Raw genomic sequence first — 23,181 nt, forward strand, 5'->3', positions numbered from 1 at the left:
GACCTAGAAAAAGCTTTAGCCATTTCAAAATTGAGCAGTACATAGGGGATTCCCATTAAAAAAGAAATGGAAAGGTGCGTAGCGTTCAATGCGTGCAACGACCAAGAGGCGGCAGTAAGAATAGAAGACGAAAAACGAAGCGACAATATTAAAATGGCTATAGAACAAGGATGTAATTTTCTGCCCGTAGTATTCAACCTGTTATTCTGGGTGTAAACAATTATCCAAGTAGCAGTGAAGTGTATAAAGGAAAGGTTCGGGAGTGGGATCAAAATTCATTATGAAAAGATAAGAATCCCTCTTGACCTTGTTACGCTCGGTATAGGTCTTTTGACCCATTGAACGGAATGAACAGTCTATATTGCATACAGTATAGATTGAGAGGTTTGTAAACCCTCGTCGCCAGCTTTGTAAAGGCCTCGTCGCTACGGCTGCGGAGGACAACTTACCACTGTTGTTACGGTAGGCAGAGTTTGTGAGTTCGGAAAAGGGCTTCTGGTGCAGTACAACACTAAGACAATTTCTCTCCGCCACTTTTACATAGCTACGCCTCAAGGTCAGGTAACAGGATAGGAGAACGAAGGCTCTACAACACTCCGACAAATTAGCAACAAAGTCACACAAATGAGTTAAAAGGTTTACTTATCTTTGTGACTAGCTTAATATTGTAGTATGCAACACTGCTCGTAATATAACCCAAAGAATGCCCTCAATGGGGAAGCACAAATAACTGTAGATAAACTTCACACTACACAGAAAACCCAATTTTACAGAAACTGTCTGTTCACTAAACGACGCTCCCTGTCTAATTCAGCCCTGGACGGTGATCTATAACCAAGTGGAGAGAGCTGCTCTTCTGTCTTCCGAGTTGGTTTCTGTCCATTGTCGTCCGGTCATTGGTGGATCGTACTCGGCCGGCAACTGGCCGAGATGCAGTCAGTATCTTCATCCTAAACGCCGCCCGTGGCGCTGGTGGAACTCGCCGAAGTGGCGAGCCTCTGTTGCACTGGCTCCAGCTCGCATCTTTGCACTTCTGGTGCTTTTGGGCTCGCTGCGTCGTGTTCGGACGACACAGCAGAGAGTAAACTGAAGAAATATGAAAGCAATGAGAAGTAGCAAAAAGGAGATAGTCGAGGAACATAGCATCGAAATAGACTAAGTGCTGAAGTTCTTTTTATTTTCCAAGCAAAGTAACGCATAATGAACGAGGCAAGGAAGATATAAAAAGTTAACTAGCGTAAGAGAGCATTCCTGGTCAAAATAAGTCTACTAGTATCAAACATTGATCTGAAATTGAAAATGAGATTTCCGAGAAAGTACATCTGGAGCACAGAATTGTATGGAAACTAATCCTGAAATGTGGGTAAATCGCAATAGATGTGAATCGAAGAGGTTGAAATGTGATACTATTGGAGAACGTTGATAATTAAGTGGACTGAAGAAATTAGAAGGTTCTCAACAGAATTGGCGAGCAGAGGAACATATGGAAAACATTGACAAGAAAAGGGCCATGATGATAGGGCATGTGTCAAGACATCACTAACTGACCCCCGTGGTACTCGAGGGGAAAAACTGTAGGGGAAGACTAAGATTGGGGTATATTCAACAAATAAGTGACGTTTGATGCAGAAACTGCTCTGAGATGAAGAGGAGAGGAATTAGTGGTACGCTGCATCAAACCACACAAAAAACTAAAACAGGCCTAGAAGGTGGAAACTGCTTTTCTAGACTTTGTAAGGAGAATTAAAATCCCTAGTTTACTTTTCGAATTCGACCAGAATGTTCTGAGTTTTTATTCGATGAGTCATACTTCATACTTGTACACTGGCTATTTTTACAGACAGAAGTCTTTAGTAGTTACTCCACAGAGGTTCTTAGTACAAACAATGTTATCTTTGGTTGTCTGTAGTATTGTTGGCGCTGTAGCATTCGAGAGTATTAAGTGAGACAGTCTAGTGTTGGTCATGCTGCTAAACGGTTTGGGAATAACTAGCAGCATACAGAGATGCAGACGCAGAGGATGTTGGTTTTTGGGAATGTGGTTTCGTAAAGATGTATTTTAGAAATGTGAAGAAAAAAATGGCTCTGAGCACTATGGGACTTAACATCTATGGTCATCAGTCCCCTATAACTTAGAACAACTTAAACCTAACTAACCTAAGGACATCACACAACACCCAGTCATCACGAGGCAGAGAAAATCCCTGACCCCGCCGGGAATCGAACCCGGGAACCCGGCGCGGGAAGCGAGAACGCTACCGCGCGACCACGAGCTGCGGACAGAAATGTGAAGATACTCCGGTAATGTTGTATAACTATTTCTTCCTCGCTTGCGTGTTGGGAATACTGAAGAACGTGATACAACCAGTCGGCCTTGTTCAATGACGTCACAAGTCACCACAGATGATGCATTACAAAGATTTAAATACAAGGACGAATGCTGAAAAACAAACGATTGTAGAACAGAGAAAAATCGTGGATGTAAATAAATGTAAAAGTCGTTTGACTAGGGCCTCCCGTCGGGTAGACCATTCGCCGGGTGCAAGTCTTTAGATTTGACGCCACTTCGGCGACTTGGGCGTCGATGGGGATGAAATGATGATGATGATGATGATGATTAGGACAACACACAACACTCAGTCCCTGAGCGGAGATGACGTAGATATATTTTGAACATAACGTTACGTATATCACTTTTTTTACAGTAGAAAAACCTTATATCCAATTCATCAGTTGACCTACATAGAGCAGCTGAAGAATAGCATAATAGTGCTAGCGAAAACAGAAATAGCGACGTACGTAACGTTGGTATGAATATCTCAATTGACATGTATACAAATTTTACGTATATCATTTTTCTCGCTTTTGCTAGTACTAGTATTTGCTCAAGAATAGGGTAATAGCACTAGCGAAGGCGAAAAAAGCGTCAAACGTAAAATTTGTTCTTGTACTTCAGTTGACCTGTACAGTTCAATTGAAGAACAGGGTACTAGTACTAAAGAAGCTAAATGAAAGGGACAGTCGTAAAATTTGTATCCTGTACTTCAGTTACCTATACAGGTCAGTAAAGGATAGTAGCGAATGCGAAAAAAGTGATAAAAGTAAAATTGATGTCCTTTATTTCAGCTCCCCTATATAGGCCAGCTGAACAATGAGATACCAGTACTTGCGAAGGTGACAAAAGCTACAAACGTAAAATTTGTATTCTGTAGTTCATTTGACCTACACAGGTCAAGTGAAGAATAGGATATCAGTACTAGCGAAGGCGGAAAAAGTGGCAGACGTAAGATTTGTATCCTGTACTTAAGATGATCCACACAGAATAGCGATATGAGATGTAACGAGCATATGAGAACTGTGGTAGGGAATTCGAATGGTCGACTTCGCTTTACTGGAAGAATTTTAGGAAAGAGTGGTTCACCTGTAAAGGAATCCGCGTATAGGACGCTGGTGCGATCAATTGCTGAGTACGCTCGAGTGTTCGGGATCCGTAGCAGGTCGGACTGAAGGAAGACATAGAAGCGTTTTTGGCGAGAGGCCGGGCAGTAATCTGTGGTTGTCTTCTGATGATGCAGTGGTGTACGGTAAGGTGCAGAAGCTGACTGACAGCAAGATACAAGACGACTTACACAAAAAATTTCCAGTTGGTGAAATGATGGCAACTAGGCCTAAATGTCGAAAAATGTAAGTCAATGTGGATTTTTAGGAAGAACAAACCTGTAATTTTCAGATACAGTATTACTATTGACCTGTTTGATACAGTCAAGTCATTTAAATATCTGGACGTATAGTTGCAAAGCTATATTAGATGTAACGAGCATTTGAGATGTGTGGTAGGGAAGGCGAATCGTCGACTTCGGTTCATTAGGACAATTTTAATGAGACTCCACATGGGACGCTATTGCGACCTATTCTTGAGTATTGCTCGAGTGTTACGGATCCGTACCAGGTCGGATTGAAGGAAGGCATCGAAGCAGTTCAGAGGTGCTCAGCTAGAATTGTTAGTGTGTTACGGAGATGGTTTGGGAACTGAAATGGGAATCCCTGGAGGGAAAGCGACTTTCTTTTCGAGTAACACTTGGGTAAATTTAGAGAACCGACATTTGAAGATGACTGTCGAACGATTCAACTGCCGCCAACACGCGTTGCGCGAAAGGACTGCGAAGATAAGGTACGAGAAATTAGGGCTGATACGCAGGCATATAGACAGTCGTTGTACGCTCGCTCTGTCTGCTAGTGGAACAGGAAACGAAACTAATAATTCTGGTACAGGGTTCCCTCCGCCACACACCGTAAGGTGGCTTGCAGAGTATTTATGCAGCTGTAGATGTACTATCGAGGTGAAAAAAGCGACAAACCTAGAATTTGTATCCTAGAATCAAGCTGACCTATATAGGTCAACTACAGAATAGGCTACAGCGTTAGTAGTTCAACTGAGGTACAGGATGCCGATGTTACGTACGTTGCTTTCTTTGCTTTCGCTGTTCTATTCTACAGTTGATCTGCATAGTATAAGACAGGAATCAATTGCTGAGGAAGCAGTAATTGGAAGGTCTCACTATCAGCCAAGGCATAATTCAAAACATTCACATAGATGATTTAAAAATAGCACAAGCGACAAAAAGTGAACACACTATCTGTCTCTTAATAACACATTAATTTATTTCTATTTACGATTATGAGGCTTCGCCGCAGATGATGACCACTTATTATCTATGGCTCGAAAATAAACAAATTAGTATCTACTACAAAAATCTGACGTCATTGGTCAAAACTGACGTGTTGTACCCCATTCTTCAGTTGACCCCTCGTATTTCCTCAGTTTATATATGTTCTTTTACTAAGAAGGGATGACATGAAAAGAGGGCAATGACTTTTACCCGACGATGCCGTGAAAGGTTTAGTGGTTGGATATTGGATTTTGGAATTAGTGATTGCCATAAAATTTAGCTCAGATGGGAGAATCAGTTATAAAGAATCATCTTACGCAAAAGCGTTAAGTGCGTGGGACTAGCTATAGGACCTGTAACCTTGTTTAGAAAATATTAGAATTTGTGAAATTGCCCGTTCAACAAAGGAATGCAGTAACCGTGTTATTTGAAACTTAAATACTGGCAGAATAATTTGAAAGTATAGAACTTTGAAATCCCGGAACCAAACATTCGACTCGAGTGGCCGAGCGGTTCTAGGCGCTACAGTGTGGAACTGCGCGATCGCTACGGTCGTAGGTTCGAATCCTGCCTCGGGCATGGATGTGTATGATGTCCTTAGGTTAGTTAGGTTTAAGTATTTCTAAGTTCAAGGGGACTGGTGACCTCAGACGTTAAGTCCCATAGTGCTCAGAGCCATTTGAACCAAGCCAAACATTCGAGAAGAAAAGGTTCTTACATACTTCGGCCGTGCAATTTGCACTAACAGCATCGACAATTTCTGCTGGGCAAATGCAACTCTTTATTATAGGCATATGATGACTGTCTCACAGACAATCTAAAGCTGTAATAAGAAACATGGAAAATTATTTAATATAGTGGTGATTAATGCTAATTAAATTATTAGAATAATTTATTGAATTAATTTCAATATATTTAGCGGTATTTACGTAAATGTTACACATTACAAAATGGTTACCGCATCTGTAATGGAAAAGGCGTCTGCTCGTAACTAGAGGTAAAACAAGTGAGTCTCCCTTTCGGCAGCGAGGGAGACGTAAAACAATCATTTATTTAAAAAATCTACATATCATAGATATTAGTTAAAGGTTCTTAAACGCAGTCTCTATCGATATCGCCGCTCTATCGATATGGTGGTGTTCAGCTGTCATAGTATTGTTTGCATGCATGTAATTTATGGTGAGTCTGGCAAAGGGAAATTTTCAGTATGATTTTTCTTTATTGATACTCCTGCGTTTAAGAACCTTTAACTAACATCTTTGTGATGTAGCTTGTTTAAATAAATGAATGATTGTTTTACGTCTCCCTCGTTGCCGAAAAGGAGACACACTTCTGTTTTATCTCTGGTTACAAAACAAAATTATCTGCTCAGGTGGCTTAGTCACAGAGCCATATCCAGCACTCCTTTTCTATTTCGTTAAGGAGTTGCATGGCAGAATTACATTTTTCTTACAAAATATAACTTCTTTAAAGATCGTTGTCTCTGCTAAAAGTAAATTTGAGTATATGCTTTTTAGATACTACGAGGGTTGTTTTTTAAGTAAGGGCCGTTCGCGCGTATAGTCCCGTAGTTCGCGCGGACGCCGCAACAAGCCACCGCGCCACTTGCGGGCATCCTTCCCGTTCACACTGATGCAAGTTGCAGCTCTGTAGCTGACGTGTACGCATCGCTGTGCTACTTTATAATGTTTACGATTATTGAATCGCCCGCCGCATATGAGATACGGTCAGCGATACGTTTTCTGACCGCGAGAAGCCTATCAGCTGCAGAAATTCATCGTCAGTTAACAGAAGTTTTTGGCGTGAATAAAATGAGTGAAGGTATAGTGCGTCAATGGGTTAGAGAGTTTAAAAATAGCCGTCAAAACGTCCATGACGAAGAACGATCAGGTCGGCCCTCTGTGATCACTGATGATTTGGTGGCTGCAGTCGAAACAAAGATTCGTGAGGACAGAAGATTCACAATTTCCACTCTTTCTTTTGAATTTCCACAGGTTTCAAGATCGGTTTTGTACAAAATTGTGTCTGAAAACCTAAACTTTAAGAAACTGTGTTCTCGGTGGGTACCCAGACTCCTCACAAAGGACCACAAAGGGAAGAGATTTGCCACTTCATTGGACTTTTTGATTCGTTACGAGGAAGGAGAGTCAAATTGTCACTGAAGATGAAACATGGGTATCCCATATCACTCCCGAAAGCAAGCGACAATCGATGGAATGGCGACACACAACCTCACCCGTCAAGGTCAAAGCCAAACAGACGCTGTCAAAGCGCAAGATTATGGCAACTGTGTTCTGGGACCGGCGCAGTGTTTTGCTTGTTGACTTTATGCCACGAGGAACGACAATCAACCCAGATGCCTACTGTACAACTCTAAAGAAGCTCCGCAGAGCAATTCAAAACAAAAGGCGCGGCATGCTGACAAAAGGAGTTTTGCTCCTGCACGATAACGCTAGGGTTCACACCTCTCAAAAGACTCGGGATTTGATTGATTCTTTTGGCTGGGAAGTTTCGAACCATGCACCATACAGCCCCGACCTTGTTCCTAGCGATTTTCACCTTTTCCGGTACCTGAAACACCATCTTGGCGGGCAGCGCTTCAATGACGACGATGAAGTGAAAGCGGCCGTGAACTCTTGGCTGTCGGAGCAGGCGGCCGAATTCTTTGAAGGGGGAATTAAAAACGTAGTTGTGCGGTATGACAAGGGCTTAAATAAACAAGGCAACTATGTAGAAAAATAAGTAAAAGTGTGTAGAATCAGAAAATAAAAGTTTTTTACAAAAGTATTTGTATCTTTTTTTAAAAATGGAAACGGCCCTTACTGAAAAAACAACCCTCGTAATCTTTTACATCATTCAGTAGGTTCAGTTTCTTTCACCGCCCCCTTACGAAAACTTTATTTTGTAATCGAGTGGATAAGGCGGAACATAGTTATTCTAAGCTTAAAGTGTGATATACTTAGCACAGCTCCTTTCCCTTTGCTCGCACTTTAGCACGGTTTTCTTTAGCTGCTTAGCTGCTGCACTGCATTCTAACACTCACTAAAAGGTAAGTTACGAAAGTTTGTTGGGGCCAGTTTAATATCAGAGTAGCGGCACAGTAAGATTATTTACAGTTAATGCATTACAAGTCATCATCAGGGTCATTTAGTTAAATTCTAGTTCAGATAACGCTTCTTTTGTCAGACATTGTTTCACATGGAGTTTTATGTTCCCAGCACGGAGAAAGGTAATTATTATTCAGGTGTTTATACTTGCTGTCTTGGTACATTTTCAGGGTATTATATTTTACTTTTAGTCTGACTGCCTTTAAAAATACTTGGTTCGCATGTTTGGCATTTAATATTCGAAATTTTACTTAATCGATCTGAGTACGTAAATTTGCAGGTCATTTTAACAGAAGCATATTCGTCCTTTATCCTTTAATAGCTCGATTTATAATTTTATGCAGGACTTTTACTTTGATAGTTTTATGTGTTAGAATTGCAAGACAAGTACTGTGACGCCACGCATTGTACTACTGTTCACTGCACTGGACGATACGAAGTCTTTTTTTTTTTTTGATGGCTCCTTTAGTATACCGTTTTAGAATTTCTAATTATTTTTAGTAAAAGTTAATTGGAACACAGTTTCATAAATCAGATGAATTTGGTGACTCCTCCCATCAGATAGCGTTTATGTAAGCTCATCACTTGCACTGTTCTGTTGAATGAACGTTCACATTACACTAAATAAACTCACGAAAATTGAGGAAGCCTTTATACAAATAAACTTTGTGGCACACGTCGTCCATACCATTATTGCTTTCGCCGGTTGCCACAGTCATCACCACTGAATCTCATGAGATGTATAAATGTATGAGTATGTGTCATCTGCTTTGACTTAGTACAACTGTGGGTGTAATATTGGGCAATGTCACAACATGACCGTATCATAATAAACCCGGAAATTATTTATTCAAACCAAACAGCATCGAAAGCTACTCTCGTAGATCTCACTGAATAACAGACAAACGTATCCACGGAAAGTACTAGTATATTCGTTCACTTCAACAGGAGGCAAAAGTACTGAAGTGGATAGCACTAAATAAGTTTCCAACTTTAGATGTTTGGTATCCGAAGTTGAAATACGTTAGCAAATAAGTGGCACACATCATGATTGAACAGATAAACTGTTCATGGAATGGCAGATTTTCTTGCCGAATTTCGTTGATGAAATCTTATCAGCCGACTCGTGGCAATTTCGCCAGAAAATATGTGCCGTCCTCACACGGGACGAGGCAGTTAATGTTGACCTGCACGCGGACGGGACATCAGACATCACGGCAGACAGCGTAGTCGGTACACGGGACGATCTGGTTGGGTGGTTGACTGGCGGAGGAGATGAAACAGCGTGGTCATCAGTCCCATTGGATTAGGGAAGAATGTCGGCAGTGTCCTTTCAAAGGAAAAATCCCGGACTTTGCCTGAAGCGATTTATGGAAATCACGGAAGATCTAAATTTGGATGGCCGGACGCTGGTTTGAACCGTCGTCATCCTGAATGAGAGTCCAGTGTGCTAACCACTGCACCACCTCGCTCGGTGGACAATCTGGTTGACGTGATTTGCGCTATTAGTGCTCTCCGACGGATGAAGTCAGTTTTATATCCATACACCTGATGCGCTGGCTACCAAAATACTACCAAACGTATTTCATTTCTTACATTTCAAGATCGCCATTCGTTTCGCAATTTCATTGGAATGGAAGACGAGATTTTTTTCGAAGCTGCTCACTATCATTGGAAAAGATATTTATCGGCAAGATACAAACCTGAACCAGTCCATAAGCACATAGATGGGTACATATATCGTATAGAAAATTCCATGATAGCAAAAATTCCCAGTGTGCAACTTACGTTTACGTTCAGATATAGATTGGCAGTCACGTTGAGATTTCTAGCCACTGGGGAAACATTCTGGTCTTCGCCTTTGCAAAGAGAAAGCATCAAATACATTATTTAGAATAAATATCATTGATTTTAGAGATAATACTTTTGAGAATGAAGTCTTTCGCGACGGCACTTACATGTAAATGTTAATGGTGGTAAGTTCCTATGGGACCAAACTGCTAAGGTCGTCGGTCCCTACTTAATCTCACTTAAACTAGTTTACGCTAAGGACAGCACAGACCCATGCCCGAGGGAGGACTCGAAACTCCGACGCGGTTTTCTTGCTGCGTCAATTCGGTATAAAATCTCTTGCTTTCGACGACAGCCCCCATTTTCATCGTCAGGAGCAACTGACTGTCGCCACTGCTGCTGTGGTAGCCATTTATACCCTTTATAGACAGTGGACTGCTTCTGATTGGTCGGCTTGTGATTGGTCGGCGATTACGTACTACTGTCGCAGACGTTGTCAATGTCTGCGCTGGTGGCGCCGACGCTTTCGCTGGAAAGTAATCTTGGAAGGAACGTCTCTGCTGCTTCTCTGCATCGAGCGCTCGTTTCTATGCACAGCTCAAATAGTATCCGCTATCAAGGTTAAAGTTCTTCTCGCTCATTCTTATTTCAACAGCCTCCTTAACAAAAGAATCCTAGTATGTGGAGGCACGGGACAGAATTTTTGTTTCATCGAACAATATTTAATGTTGGTTCGTGAGATTGTGCTCTGCAATTGCCGATTTCTCCAGTTCTCTGTTTTTAATATGGCGTTGGTGTTCTGCACAGCGGTCGGAAACGGTACGAATGGTCTGACCTATATAATTTCTTCCATACTCAAAGGGAATAATATAAATTCCAGGGTCCCTGAGGCCGAGGCTGTCCTTAAAAGGGCGCATCATGTCCTTAACTTTCTTAGGAGGATGAGAAATCGGTCTTACACCCCGTCTACGCAGGACTCTTCCTATTTTGCGGGATGTAACGCCACAAAATGGAAGAACCGCAAACGGTGTTTTATCCTGTGACTGTGCAGCATTTTCACGTTTCCATTTTTTGGAGAACGCTGCCTTTGTATTGCGTGCACCAGAGCCATTCTTTCGGAACACGTACCTCAGATGGCTAATTTCGGACATTAAGTGGCCCTCGTCAGAAACAGTTCTTACTCTATAAACCAACGTGTTCAAAACGGTTCACTTCTGAGCAGGATGATGGAAACTATGCATTAAGATATAAGGTGGTATGCGTCGGCGTCCGCCTGTCGTTTAACTAAAACGTCTAAGAGTAGCAGTCTTCCTCCCTTCTTCATCTCGACAGTGAGCCTGATGTTCGAATGTATGCTGTTCATGTGTTCCACGAATTGTTCGAAAACTTCTGCGCCGTGTGGGCAGCCCATAAATGTATCGTCAACATAACAATAAAATGAGGATGGATGCAGGGAAGCCGAATTTAATGCACGTTCCTCAAAATTCTCCATTAAAAGTTAGCTAGTGATAGAGACAACGGAGAGCCCATCGCAATACCGTCCCTCATTTCATAAAATTTATCACCATACAAGAAGTAGGTGGTAGTCATCACATGACGGAACAAGTTAACAGTTTCAGGAGGAGAAAGATCCGCCACCATTTTCAAAGTGTCCTCCACTGGAACTTTTGTGAACAGCGATACCACATCCAGGCTGACTAAAATGTCATTTGGACAAACTCTAATCTGTTTGATTTTCTCAATGAACATCTGGGAGTTTTTGATGTGATGTTCACAACGGCCGACTATAGGAGTCATCGACTTTGTTAGGTATCTGGCCAGCTTGTAAGTAGGAGAATCAATTGCACTGACAATTGGTTTCAAGGGAACACTATCCTTGTGGATCTCCATACAACCTGGAAGGTGTAGGAGCTCCGACTCTGAGATTTTTCGTAACATCATCTGGCAGACCGGAATTCTTCAGTAACTCCATGGATTTTCTACTGTACATCGACTTTGTGTCCAGTTTAAGACATTTGTACGTACTGTCCTCCAACAGTGATGTCATTTTGCTGTGATATTCGGTAGTATTAAGAACGACGGTGGCAGTTCCTTTTTCAGCTGGTAATACGACAAGATCTTCAGCCTTCCAAAGTAAACGGAGCCCCTCCCCCTCCTCTCTACTGACATTAGATCTGGGAGGCTTAGCTAAGGCCAAAAGGCGACTGGTAATACGTCTCACTTCGTCTGCGTCGTCCTATGCAACATGCCGCACCGCCTGTTCTACTTCACTGATAAGATCCACGATGGGTATAGTACGAGGTGTAGGAGCAAAATTCAAACCTTTATTAACGGCCGAGATGGCTCCTTAATCTAGATTCTTGTCCGACAAATTGACGACAGTGATTGCTGTTTCGTACAATGACTCTGACCTTTGCGTAGCTGCAAGACGCTCAAATTTCTTTGCTTGTTTAGCCGATGTATTGCTAAGATAGGCTCTTTGATGAGCGACCGTTGTCATATCGACACACTCCCAGTCAAACTGTAGGTAACAAAAGATGGCAACTATATAAACTTCGTGCATTAAAATCCAGTTCGTACCTTGTGTGTCGTAACCTTTCTTGGACGATCGCCGTGTTCCGAAAGAATGCCTGTAGTGCACGCGATATAAAGGCAGCGTTTTCCAAAAAAAGGAAACGTGAAAATGCTGCATACTCACAGGATGAAACACTGATTGCGGTACTTCCTTTTTGTGGAGCTACATCCAGCAAAATAGGAAGAGTCCTGGGCAGACGGGGTGTAAGACGGATTTCTCATCCTCCTAAGAAAGCTAAGGAAATGATGCGCCCTCTTAAGGACAGTCTCGGCCTCAGGGACCCTGGAATTTATATTATCCCCTTTGAGTATGGAAGAAATTATATAGGTCAGACCATTCGTACCGTTTCCGACCGCTGTGCAGAACACCAACGCCATATTAAAAACAGAGAACTGGAGAAATCGGCAATTGCGGAGCACAATCTCACGAACCAACATTAAATATTGTTCGATGAAACAAAAATTCTGTCCCGTGCCTCCACATACTAGGATTCTTTTGTTAAGGAGGCTGTTGAAATAAGAATGAGCGAGAAGAACTTTAACTTTGATAGCGGATACTATTTGAGCTGTGCATAGAAACGAGCGCTCGATGCAGAGAAGCAGCAGAGACGTTCCTTCCAAGATTACTTTCCAGCGAAAGCGTCGGCGCCACCAGCGCAGACATTGACAACGTCTGCGACAGTAGTACGTAATCGCCGACCAATCACAAGCCGACCAATCAGAAGCCATCCACGGGCTATGAAAGGTTACCACAGCTTCAGTGAAGACAGTCAGTTGCTCCTGACGATGGCGATGGAGGCTATCGTTCAAAGCTTGAGATTTTATCCCGAATTGATGCGGCAAGAAAACCGAGATAGTTTTACAGATAATACTTCTATTAAACCAATAACAAAGAGCCACTGTTCTTACGGCAACAAAAGGTGGAAAAAAATGGAAGGAGGTGGACGCGAACCTCTAACATCTTTCTTCACAACTATGAGCGCACGACGCTATCAACTGTGCTACAGCTTCGAAACAATAAGAATACCTCCATATCCTATATTCTGTGTAAATACTGTATCTATAAATGTCGTTATTTGATATTTGACGAGCTAACTGTACCAAAAAGAGGAGCTTTTGATAATCAAAACTGTTCAAATGTGTGTGAAATCTTATGGGACTTAACTGCTAAGGTCATCACTCCCTAAGCTTACACACTACTTAACCTAAATTATCCTAAGGACGAACACATACATACCCATGCCCGAGGGAGGACTCGAACCTCCACCGGTATCAGCCGCACAGTCCAAGACCGCAGCGCCCTAGACCGCTCGGCTAATCCCGCGTGGCTTTGATAATCTTCATTGTGCTGTAGTGTTGTAACACTAAAAACATCAACTATAGGCAAGCTTTACCTACATGTATGTAGCTTCCTGTCATTTCAGTATAACAAATTGCACCTAAAACGACAAATTTTCGAAGGATTCTCAGTTTTCTGGTGCTTTGAAACAGCTTTTATTCATACCACGTACTCTATGAGAAACAACACCAAATACGATGTGCACATGGTTCAAATGGCTCTGCGCACTATGGGACTTAACATCTGAGGTCATCAGTCCCCTAGAACTTAGAACTACTTAAACCTAACTAACCTAAGGACATCACACACATCCATGCCAGAGGCAGGATTCGAACCTGCGACCGTAGCGGTCGCTTGGTTCCAGACTGAAGCGCCTAGAACCGCTTGGCCACACCGGCCGGCAATTACTATGTTTAACGCCATACAATATGGCAGTTTGTATGTCCTTCTTGTAACGTAAAACGGAGTTGCATTTCATTGACCACCCTCCTCTTTATGAAGCTAAAATATGGTATGGCATATTCTTTATTTTACACTTGGCAGCGTAGTGGAACGTCGAATTCCACGCTGTGACGTTACCAGCGCCTCGTTCATGTACGTTTTTACGCCCCGTTAGACGACGGCTTAGAATCTCCTCGAACACAATTTGTTCTTGTTTTGACTACAACTTCCGATGGTGAAGTCTCTTTCTTCAAAAATACAAGAACAGTGAGATTTACAGTAAACATTTTATCTTCTTTTCTCGTAGTTGGCTCCAGTTCTTCATGTCTACAGACTGATTCTTGATGCTGCACTTTTTTTTTTTTTTTTGACACTTCAGGTTCTCATGGTTCCAACCGTCTTAAATAATATTGAGGTAAGCCTGTGCAGTTATTTTGTGTACACTATAATTTATTCTCTCACATTTTTTCTGTATCACAAAGTCTTTTGCATTTCACATTGACATAGCCGAAATTAGACTGTTCTTCCAAAATACAAAAATACGACCGATCACATCAGAGGCATGTGCGCTACTACTTCACAAAATGTTCCAAAGGGTTTAAAAACTTCCTTGACAAATGAATTTCTATTAATTTATATTATTATTTTAAAAGGAGGCCAGAAATAAACGTAATCAATAGCATTAAGTTGCGTAATTAATTACAGAAAGTTTAGGTGTGCCAAGTATTTCGTAATTTTAAATGTTTCTAAAAAATAATTTTAACTGTACATACCGTTTGTAACAACGAAGGTAAAGTCTTCTTTTTTCACTTGCGCCTTTGTCCCGCAGCTTTCGCAGGGTCGGCGTGGTTATAACAGATTTGGCATGATTAACTTAAAGGGGTGGCCAGATGCCCTTCCTGCTGCCACCCCATACCCCCCTCCCCCCAAGACGGAATCAATGTAACTCAGCTGTCTGCATCTTGTGTAAACTATGAAACAGTGCGAACGTGTTACAAATGTCTGCGAGTCGTGTAACTGAGCCGGGATATGGGGCCGGCCCTGTATTCACCTAGCGGGATGGGGAAAACCGCCTAAAAACCACATCCAGGCTGGCCAGCACACTGGCCCAAGTCGTTAATCCGCCGGGTGGATTCGATCCGGGGCCGGCGCGCCTATCCAAGTCCAGGAAGCAGCGCATTAGCGCTCTCAGTTAACCTGGCGGTTTCAACAACGAAATTAAAGTAATTTCTCTTTATAGATTTTTAGCTTGAAATACATCATATCGTTTAAAAAATCATATGAAGTTTTTTTTAGAAAAACCGCTGAGATAATATTCACCTGTTCGATATACGAAAATATTTCTGGTATCGATTGCTTCCGTCGAGGAAAAGTAATTATAGAAAGGTGTCCCTTTACAAACACTACCCACGAGTCGGGTAATAATACGAAAGTATTTCATCTAGATATACTTTGTTTCCATGCATCAGTATCACGAAGTGTTCATATATATTGAGAAATGTTTGGTTCCATGTAATAATGGCTACGCAGCTCCATAGTTGTAGTGGTTTCTTATTTCCTGTTAACTACTAGTGCAAATTAACTCCACTTCAGCTGGAACACTCACATTCTTCTCTTTCTACCAAATTTGTTAAAGTGAGAACTTCACTAAACAACGATCTGCACAGCTGCTGGTGGTTGGAGTCCCAAGGACGGTGACCAACAAATCGTACTCATTATTCTTGAATAGGGCATTTCATTATTCATACATCACCGACCACGCTTTTCTTAGCCCGTGCCTAGGGTGCACGCAGGGCCGTGCACCCTGGGAAGGTTGCCAGTCTGAGGCCATTTAGGGGGGTGAGCCGTGGGGCTGCTCGCAGCGCCTTCCGCGCTCAACCAACTCTCCTACAAACTTTTCTCATTCCGAGCTGATTGTGTAAAAACTACTCCTAAGTGTCCCTGTCTGTGTTGCTCTCCCGCACGACCTTAGTGATACACACGCGAATGGCTTTTCGGACAATTTCCTTAATTTCCGCTCCAGGTTTCCTTAATATCCGGCACAGCGGCGCGTCTATGATAGCGGACGACGACAAAGCTGCGTGGAACACCACAGTTTATTTTAGAAAATGTTTCGACGCAACCTAATAATGTCGATACAACTGATAAAAATATTCTTTCTATTGTGCGACAGAGCCATGTGTGTCAGGAGGGGGTTCTAAGGGGAAAAAAGGCTCCGACATGCTGTAAAACCTGATCCACGTTTTTGAGAATTAATACCTGTATTGCATTCGCGTAAGAATTTGAAACTTCTCTGATACACTGTCCCATATTTGTTTCCCTTTTCTCCGGACGCTCTAAATTGACGGTCGGGAACTGCATCGAGCAACACGCATATGAATTTTTTTTTTTTAAATTCGCTTTCATTCACAATTCCTGCCATCTGTACCACAGGACAACTACAACACGTAAAGTGAGTAAACTGACTGAGCATTGTGCCTCATAAAACAATTTTCATTGAATTATCACCTGCTATATACGTTGCCGTTTCATTACGTAAGTAGGGTACTTATATACTGCAATTGCAATGACTGATCAAACTCTTGAAAATCTCCAATTTAGTACTATAGTTACGTACTTCTTTCTTCCAATGTAAACTATCAACATGCTTGGGACAACTCTTGTACCTTGTCTACTACTACGACAGCACGAAGACCTTATGTTACAGGCTCTATATGTTCCAAACATTCTGACGTCGCATTGCTCTAAAATTTCGATAAAACTTTGATGGAACTAGACATCACATTATTTATACTTTCATTAGACAATAATATTATCCAGATCACAACATACGAAGGCAATCCCAAAACTAAGGTCTCCTATTTCTTTTATAAGCACGTACACCTGTTTATTTCTACAATGGTTTACATCAGTTTACAGCTTGAACATATAGCTATTTTTCGACATAATCACCATTTCTGTCGATGCATTTTTTGAGACGCTGTGGCAGTTTTTGTAAGTTGTCCTGTTCGGCTGCAAGGCAGTGATGAAATGCGGGGGGAAGCATCAACTCGTTGCCGCATGTGGTCTTCAGTCAGCATGCGTGGCACCCATCTTGCGCACACCTTCCGGTAGTTCAATGTTTCCGTTAAAATTCCGTGAGCGGTGTTTCGGGAAACCTCAGGAACAAACCTGCAGAGATCATCCAGGATGATCCACCGATTTTCAGGCATGCTTTGCTCAACCTTCAACACTGTCTCCTCAGAAACTGACGGTCCCCCACTCCTTTGTTCGTCGTGAATTTCGGCCCGACCAGCTGCAAGCTCTCTACACCACTTACGAACATTTTTGACATCCACGCACGACTCACCATACACTTCCGTCAATTGGCGATGGCTTTCAATCGGCGCAGTGTCCTTTGCGTTCAAATACCGAACAACTGCTCGCAATTGGCACTTGGCGGTAACATCGAAGGGGAGCTCCATTCTCAACGGCAACCAAGCGAAGACTGAGACCCAGAGCGCGGCGTGCTCATGTTTACACCCAGTACGTGAAGCACTCTTCATAACAGTGTGACCAACTGCCACACAAACAGAGTCGTGTACTTATAAAAAATAGAGGACTTTCATTTTGGGATTACCTTCGTAAAAGAGCAGTATTTATACGACCTACATTCATAATTGAAATGCAATCACACTTGCATTTTTAAATTTATTTTATAGGCTTTGAAACTATAAAAAAACCTCTGGCTGTGAAATAAGATCATTCTTATTGGGACCACAGGAACGCTGACGAATGAAAAGTTAAAATCATAAAAAACTAGCCTCTGCCTGCAACAATAACCAGTTACCTTATTGTAGGATCGATCTTGGGACTACTATTCCCTATTTCAATCATATCTGCCACACTATGAGATGGGAACTGCTCACACCTGCATTGCGCTGATAACCCCAAAATCCACGATGCAATAAAGATACAGAAGACCTCGCAGTGGCTAGTTTATTTGTAATTTCAACTTGTCATATCACTGTTTTCCTGCCTTCCATCGCGATGGAAAGTTTAAACAGGTTTTATACACTGGAGAGCTAAAGAAACTGGTACACCTGCCTAATATCGTGTAGGACCCCAGGGAGAACGCAGAAGTGCCGTAGCACGACGTGGTATGGAATCGACTATAGTCTGAAGTAGTGTAGGAGGCAAGTGGCACCATGCATCCGTAAGAGTACTAGGGGGTGGAAACCTCTTCTGAACAGCTTGCGGAAGGCATCCCAGATATGCTAAATAATGTTCATGTGTCGAGAGTCTGGTGGCCAGCGGAATTGTTTAAACTCAGAAGGTCGTTCCTTCAGCCACTCTCTAGCAACTCTGGACATGTGGGGTATGCATTGTCCTGCTGTAATTGTTAAAGTCCGTCGGAATGCACCATGGACATGTGATCATACAGGATCCTTACGTACGTGTCACGTGTCAGAGTCGTACCTTGACGTATCAGGGGTCCCATATCACTCCAACCGCACACTCTCACACCATTACAGAGCCTCCACCAGCTTCAACAGTCCCCTGCTGTCATGCTGCGTCTATGGATTCATGAGATTGTCTCCATACCCATACATGTCCGTCCGCTCTATTCTATTTGAAACGAGACTCGTCCGACCAGGCCACATGTTTCCAGTCATCAACAGTCCAATGCTGGAGGTGACTGGCCCAGGCGAGGCGTAAAGCTTTGTGTCGTGCAGTCATCAAGAGAACACAAGTGGGACTTCCGTTCCGAAAGCCCAAATCGATGATGTTTCATTGAATGGTTCGCACGCTGCTACTTGTTGATGGCCTAGCATTGAAATCTGCAGCAATTTGCGGAAGGGTTGCACCTCTGTCACGTTGAACGATTCTCTTAGGGGTCGTTGGTCCCGTTCTTGCAGGATCTTTTTCCGGCCGCAGCTATGTCGAAGATTTGATGTTTTACGGGATTCCTGATGTTCACGGTACACTCGTGAAATAGTCGTACCGGAAGGTCGGCACTTCATCGCTACCTCGGGGATGCTGTGTTCCAACGCTTGTGCGCCGACTATAACGCCACGGTCAACTCACTTAAATCTTGATAACATGCCATTGTAGCAGCAGAAACCAACCTGACGACTGCGCCAGACACTTCTTGTCTTTTATAGACGTTGCTGACCGCAGCACCGCATTCTGTCTCTTTACATACCTCTGTATTTGAATAGGCATCCATATACAAGTTTCTTTGACGCTTCAGTGTGGATGATAGTATAACAAATTTATTTGTATAATTATCGCTATCTAACGAGAGAATAATTTATGTAGATTCAACTACTATGATGGTTTCAAGATATTTTTGAGTGATGCAAGGTATCTCATATTTTGCTAGCCAGAAAATTCCCGACATGCTGTGTGCTGGAAGACAGAAGTGCGAGACTATGATACCACAATTTATACCAAAATGTAGCATTTAAAGATTCTGATTAGTTATTCCTATTGTGAAATACATATTTTGCAAGAATATTTTTTTGCATTATAAGTAATAAAAGGATTATAAGGTGCAGCACCTCTCCGGAAGTATAGGACATGAAATGAAGCAAAATAAGAGCAGTTTGTTGCCCCTTTTTGCATCTTCTTGTGAGTGTTGCAGCTTTTTGCATTTTTTGTGATATTTTTACAATTCGCAGTTCCTTTTCCATTCTTTTCCGTCCTTAAGCAACTGTCCAGCCATTGTTATCTGTGTTTCTAGCAGATAAGACATTTTTTTTTTCTTCTTGAACAGGAATTCACCACTCGTTTAATCAGAAGTGAAGAACAGTCTATAAATATCAAAATACTGTTTACGGAAAGCACCAGCAATTATTTATACCCCCAGCAACAATGGCCAACCTCACAAACAGTATTCAGTTACAGCAACAATGGTCAACCTGCAGTTGTGAGATAAAATATAATTTAAATAATGAGGCTTTGATAGCTGAAACCTAAATTGATTTAATGCTGGCTAAAATTTAACGGTTCCTGTCTGGCGAATGTGTACTGTCTTATTGCCTGTGTTAGTGTTTTATCAGAATGAATTTATCACAGCACCATCATGCCGAAAGTAGAGAACGAGAATTTGTATGCACTTTCAGAAGAATTCAAGTCTCAGTTTATTGAAATTTATGGCGTTATTCTGCTATATAGAGCCTGCGAAGTAAACATTGCAGCCGATGAAAAACACCAAAGAAACAGAATAAACCAGCACATCCAGAAAACCAGCCATTTAAGAACATTGAACTTCGCAAGTCCAAAGCTAAGAAAACTATCCCGATACACGCCTTCGCTTCTGGGTCTGAAAATCAGCGGTCATTCAATGAGTTTAGTGCGGATCTTGCGTTAGTCCAGTCAAGATTTCCAGTCTATAGGGTAAATGATCCTGCATTAAAATCATTTTTAATTTATCAGCTGTAGAAGACAAATTTCTGCATGATAATACAATCAGTCAATGCCTCATGCATGAACCTGTGGCCAGTGGGCACACAACACATGCTTGTGGTGAGTTACCAATCACGCTAAATGCTTTCGCTTTTCCAACAGCTGAAGGGCAGGTATCCCAACCCCAACCACATGACAAGTATTGCACACTGTCTGCACCGTGTTTACAAAAGTATTAGGGAGAATTACTGCAGGGTAAATGACTTCACTGCTGCTCTGAAGCAGATTCTAGTAAAGGCTCCAAGTCGCTGAATTTTGTATCAAGAAATGACAGGGCTCCGTCTTCCACAGTTTTCTATCACTATCACTATCCACTTTGAAAAGCAGCATTCTTGTGCAAAAGCTGTAATAAAATAGATTCCTCGTATGTGATCTAGTCGCAATAGACAGACAGCTGTCAGTCACGTCCAACAATTAGTCAACAATAAAGACCTAGAGTTAGAACTTTTTGCAATGTATGGTTACAAGTATTAGCCTGATGTGATTCGGATAGTTTCGAAAGTGAAGATATGGAGAGGGAGCAGCAGTGGAAGAAGTTGATGAGTGTTAGGATCATCGTTTATGGATTTGCTAAAGACAAATTTGAATTAATTTGAGGAAAAATCCAAATGTGGAAACGTTTGCAACTTTGACTTCCTTTACAGGTGCTGAAAGGATATGCTCCATTGGTTTCGGCAGATGTCGAGCAGAGTTTCGCCTTATATAAGGAGCTATTGACCTCAAAGCCCCAGCGACTTAGTGTCAAAAACATTGAAATGATATGTGTAATCCAGTATAACAGGACCCTCTAACTGGGATAAAGAAAGTTATCGTAACTGGTTTAAACTGAAATAAACTATTTTCATCACAATCTTTCTTGCACATCTTGTATGCATTCTCAGGACCTTTTTCTCCCTTTTCTGGCCATAATTTGCTCTTTCAAATTCGTTCACTAACAATGACACTGTCAAGAACACACGTATACGCAATGAAAGATAAGTGCTGCTGTGTCCTGCATGATGCAGTTCCTAATCTTTATAAAAGCTGCCCAACACCACCTACAAAAAAATGGCAATAAGCAGCTGCAGCATTTAACAAATTTTTGTTACATAATTTTTTAAATAAGTAAATATATGTTCGTATAAGTATTAAAATACTTACAAGGGAACCTCCCCATCGCACCCCCCTTCAGATTTAGTTGTAAGTTGGCGCAATGGATAGGCCTTGAAAAACTGAAGACAGAACAATTGACAAAACAGGAAGAAGTTGTGAAGAACTGTGAAAAAAATAAGCAAAATATACAAACTGAGTAGTCCATAGCGAAGATGGGCAACTTCAAGGATAGCTTTACCTTAGGAGCGCCGTGGTCCTGTGGTTAGCGTGAGCAGCTGCGGAACGAGAGGTCCTTGGTTTAAGTCTACCCTCGAGTGAAAAATTTAATTTTGTGGGAGTGATTATCACATCCACAAGAATACCTAAATCTGGCAAGGTAGAAGAATGTTTTTACCCATTCTCCAAGTGTACAAGTTAGGTGGGTCGACAACATATTCCTGTAATGTGAAGCACATGCTGCCACCAGTGTCGTATAGAATATATCAGACATGTATTCCTGTGGAGGAATCGGTTGACCTATGACCTGGCGATCAAATGTTTTCGGTTCCCATTAGAGAGGCACGTCCTTTCGTCTACTAATCGCACGGTTCTCGGTGCGGTCGCAAAACACAGACACTAAACTTATAACAATGAGCAGAGACGTCAATGAACGAACGGACAGATCATAACTTTGCGAAAATAAAATTTTCATTCGAGGGAAGATTTGAACCAAGCACCTCTCGTTCCACAGCTGCTCACGCTAACCACGGGTCCACGGCACACCTGAGCTTACGTTGTCCTTGATGTTGCCTATGTTGCCCATGGACTACTCAGTTTGTATATTTTGCTTATGTTTTTCATAGTTGCACACAATTTCTTCCTGTTTTCTCAATTGATCCGTGTTCAGTTTTTCAAGGCCTATCCACTGCGCTAACTTATAACTAAATCTGAGGGGGGGTGCGATGGGGAGGTTCCCTTGTTAGAAATTTGTTGAAAATCATGCTAGCTGCGTCATTTTAGGTGTTAGTCTTGCTATTTGAATATCTTCCGCCATCATCGTCGTCAGAGATAAAACTGGTTGCAGGTAACTTCCGTGTCACCAACTCATGGGAAGAAAGCGAGGACAGGAAACAGCTAATGCCGCAGTAGGCTTTGACACATATGGAAATTTGTGGCTGGAAAAGAGTACTACTTTATCTGCGAAGCATTGACATATCAGCTTGAGGGTGACGTCTGAACCGACCCCTGCTCCATCCATACTGTAATTTCCTACTAATACCCCTAGTGAAATGGATCATGATGATTAAACAGAAAAATTGCATAAATACCTTATTACAGGCCTTTGCTAGCAAACAGGACGTTAAGCTGCCAGCCGAAATCACGAATCGTGTGACTCTTAGCTCCAGCTAGTTAGCGATAAGGTGAAATTCTTCGTAGAGGTGGGAGGGCCAGAGCAGTCTCACTGCGAAACCGGAGTTTGGGAAGACCTTATCACTCGGGGTGGCTCTAAGGGGATCTGTTTGTTATCATTTTTTGATCATTGTCGTATATTTATTCAACAGATAGTCTTTGCTTCTGCTTCGAAGCCTTACGAAGGTGTTGATGGAATTCTGAAAATGATGCCACTTGATATGTGTAACCCAGTTAGAGATAATTATATTACTAAACCGTTTCTCCGGAACTGTTTCAGTTCCTAGGTCGCCTATCTAACGGCTTACAGGGCCAAGTAAAATCTGAT

Source organism: Schistocerca nitens, chromosome 7 (assembly GCF_023898315.1).
Source record: "Schistocerca nitens isolate TAMUIC-IGC-003100 chromosome 7, iqSchNite1.1, whole genome shotgun sequence".
Lineage (NCBI taxonomy): Eukaryota > Metazoa > Arthropoda > Insecta > Orthoptera > Acrididae > Schistocerca > Schistocerca nitens.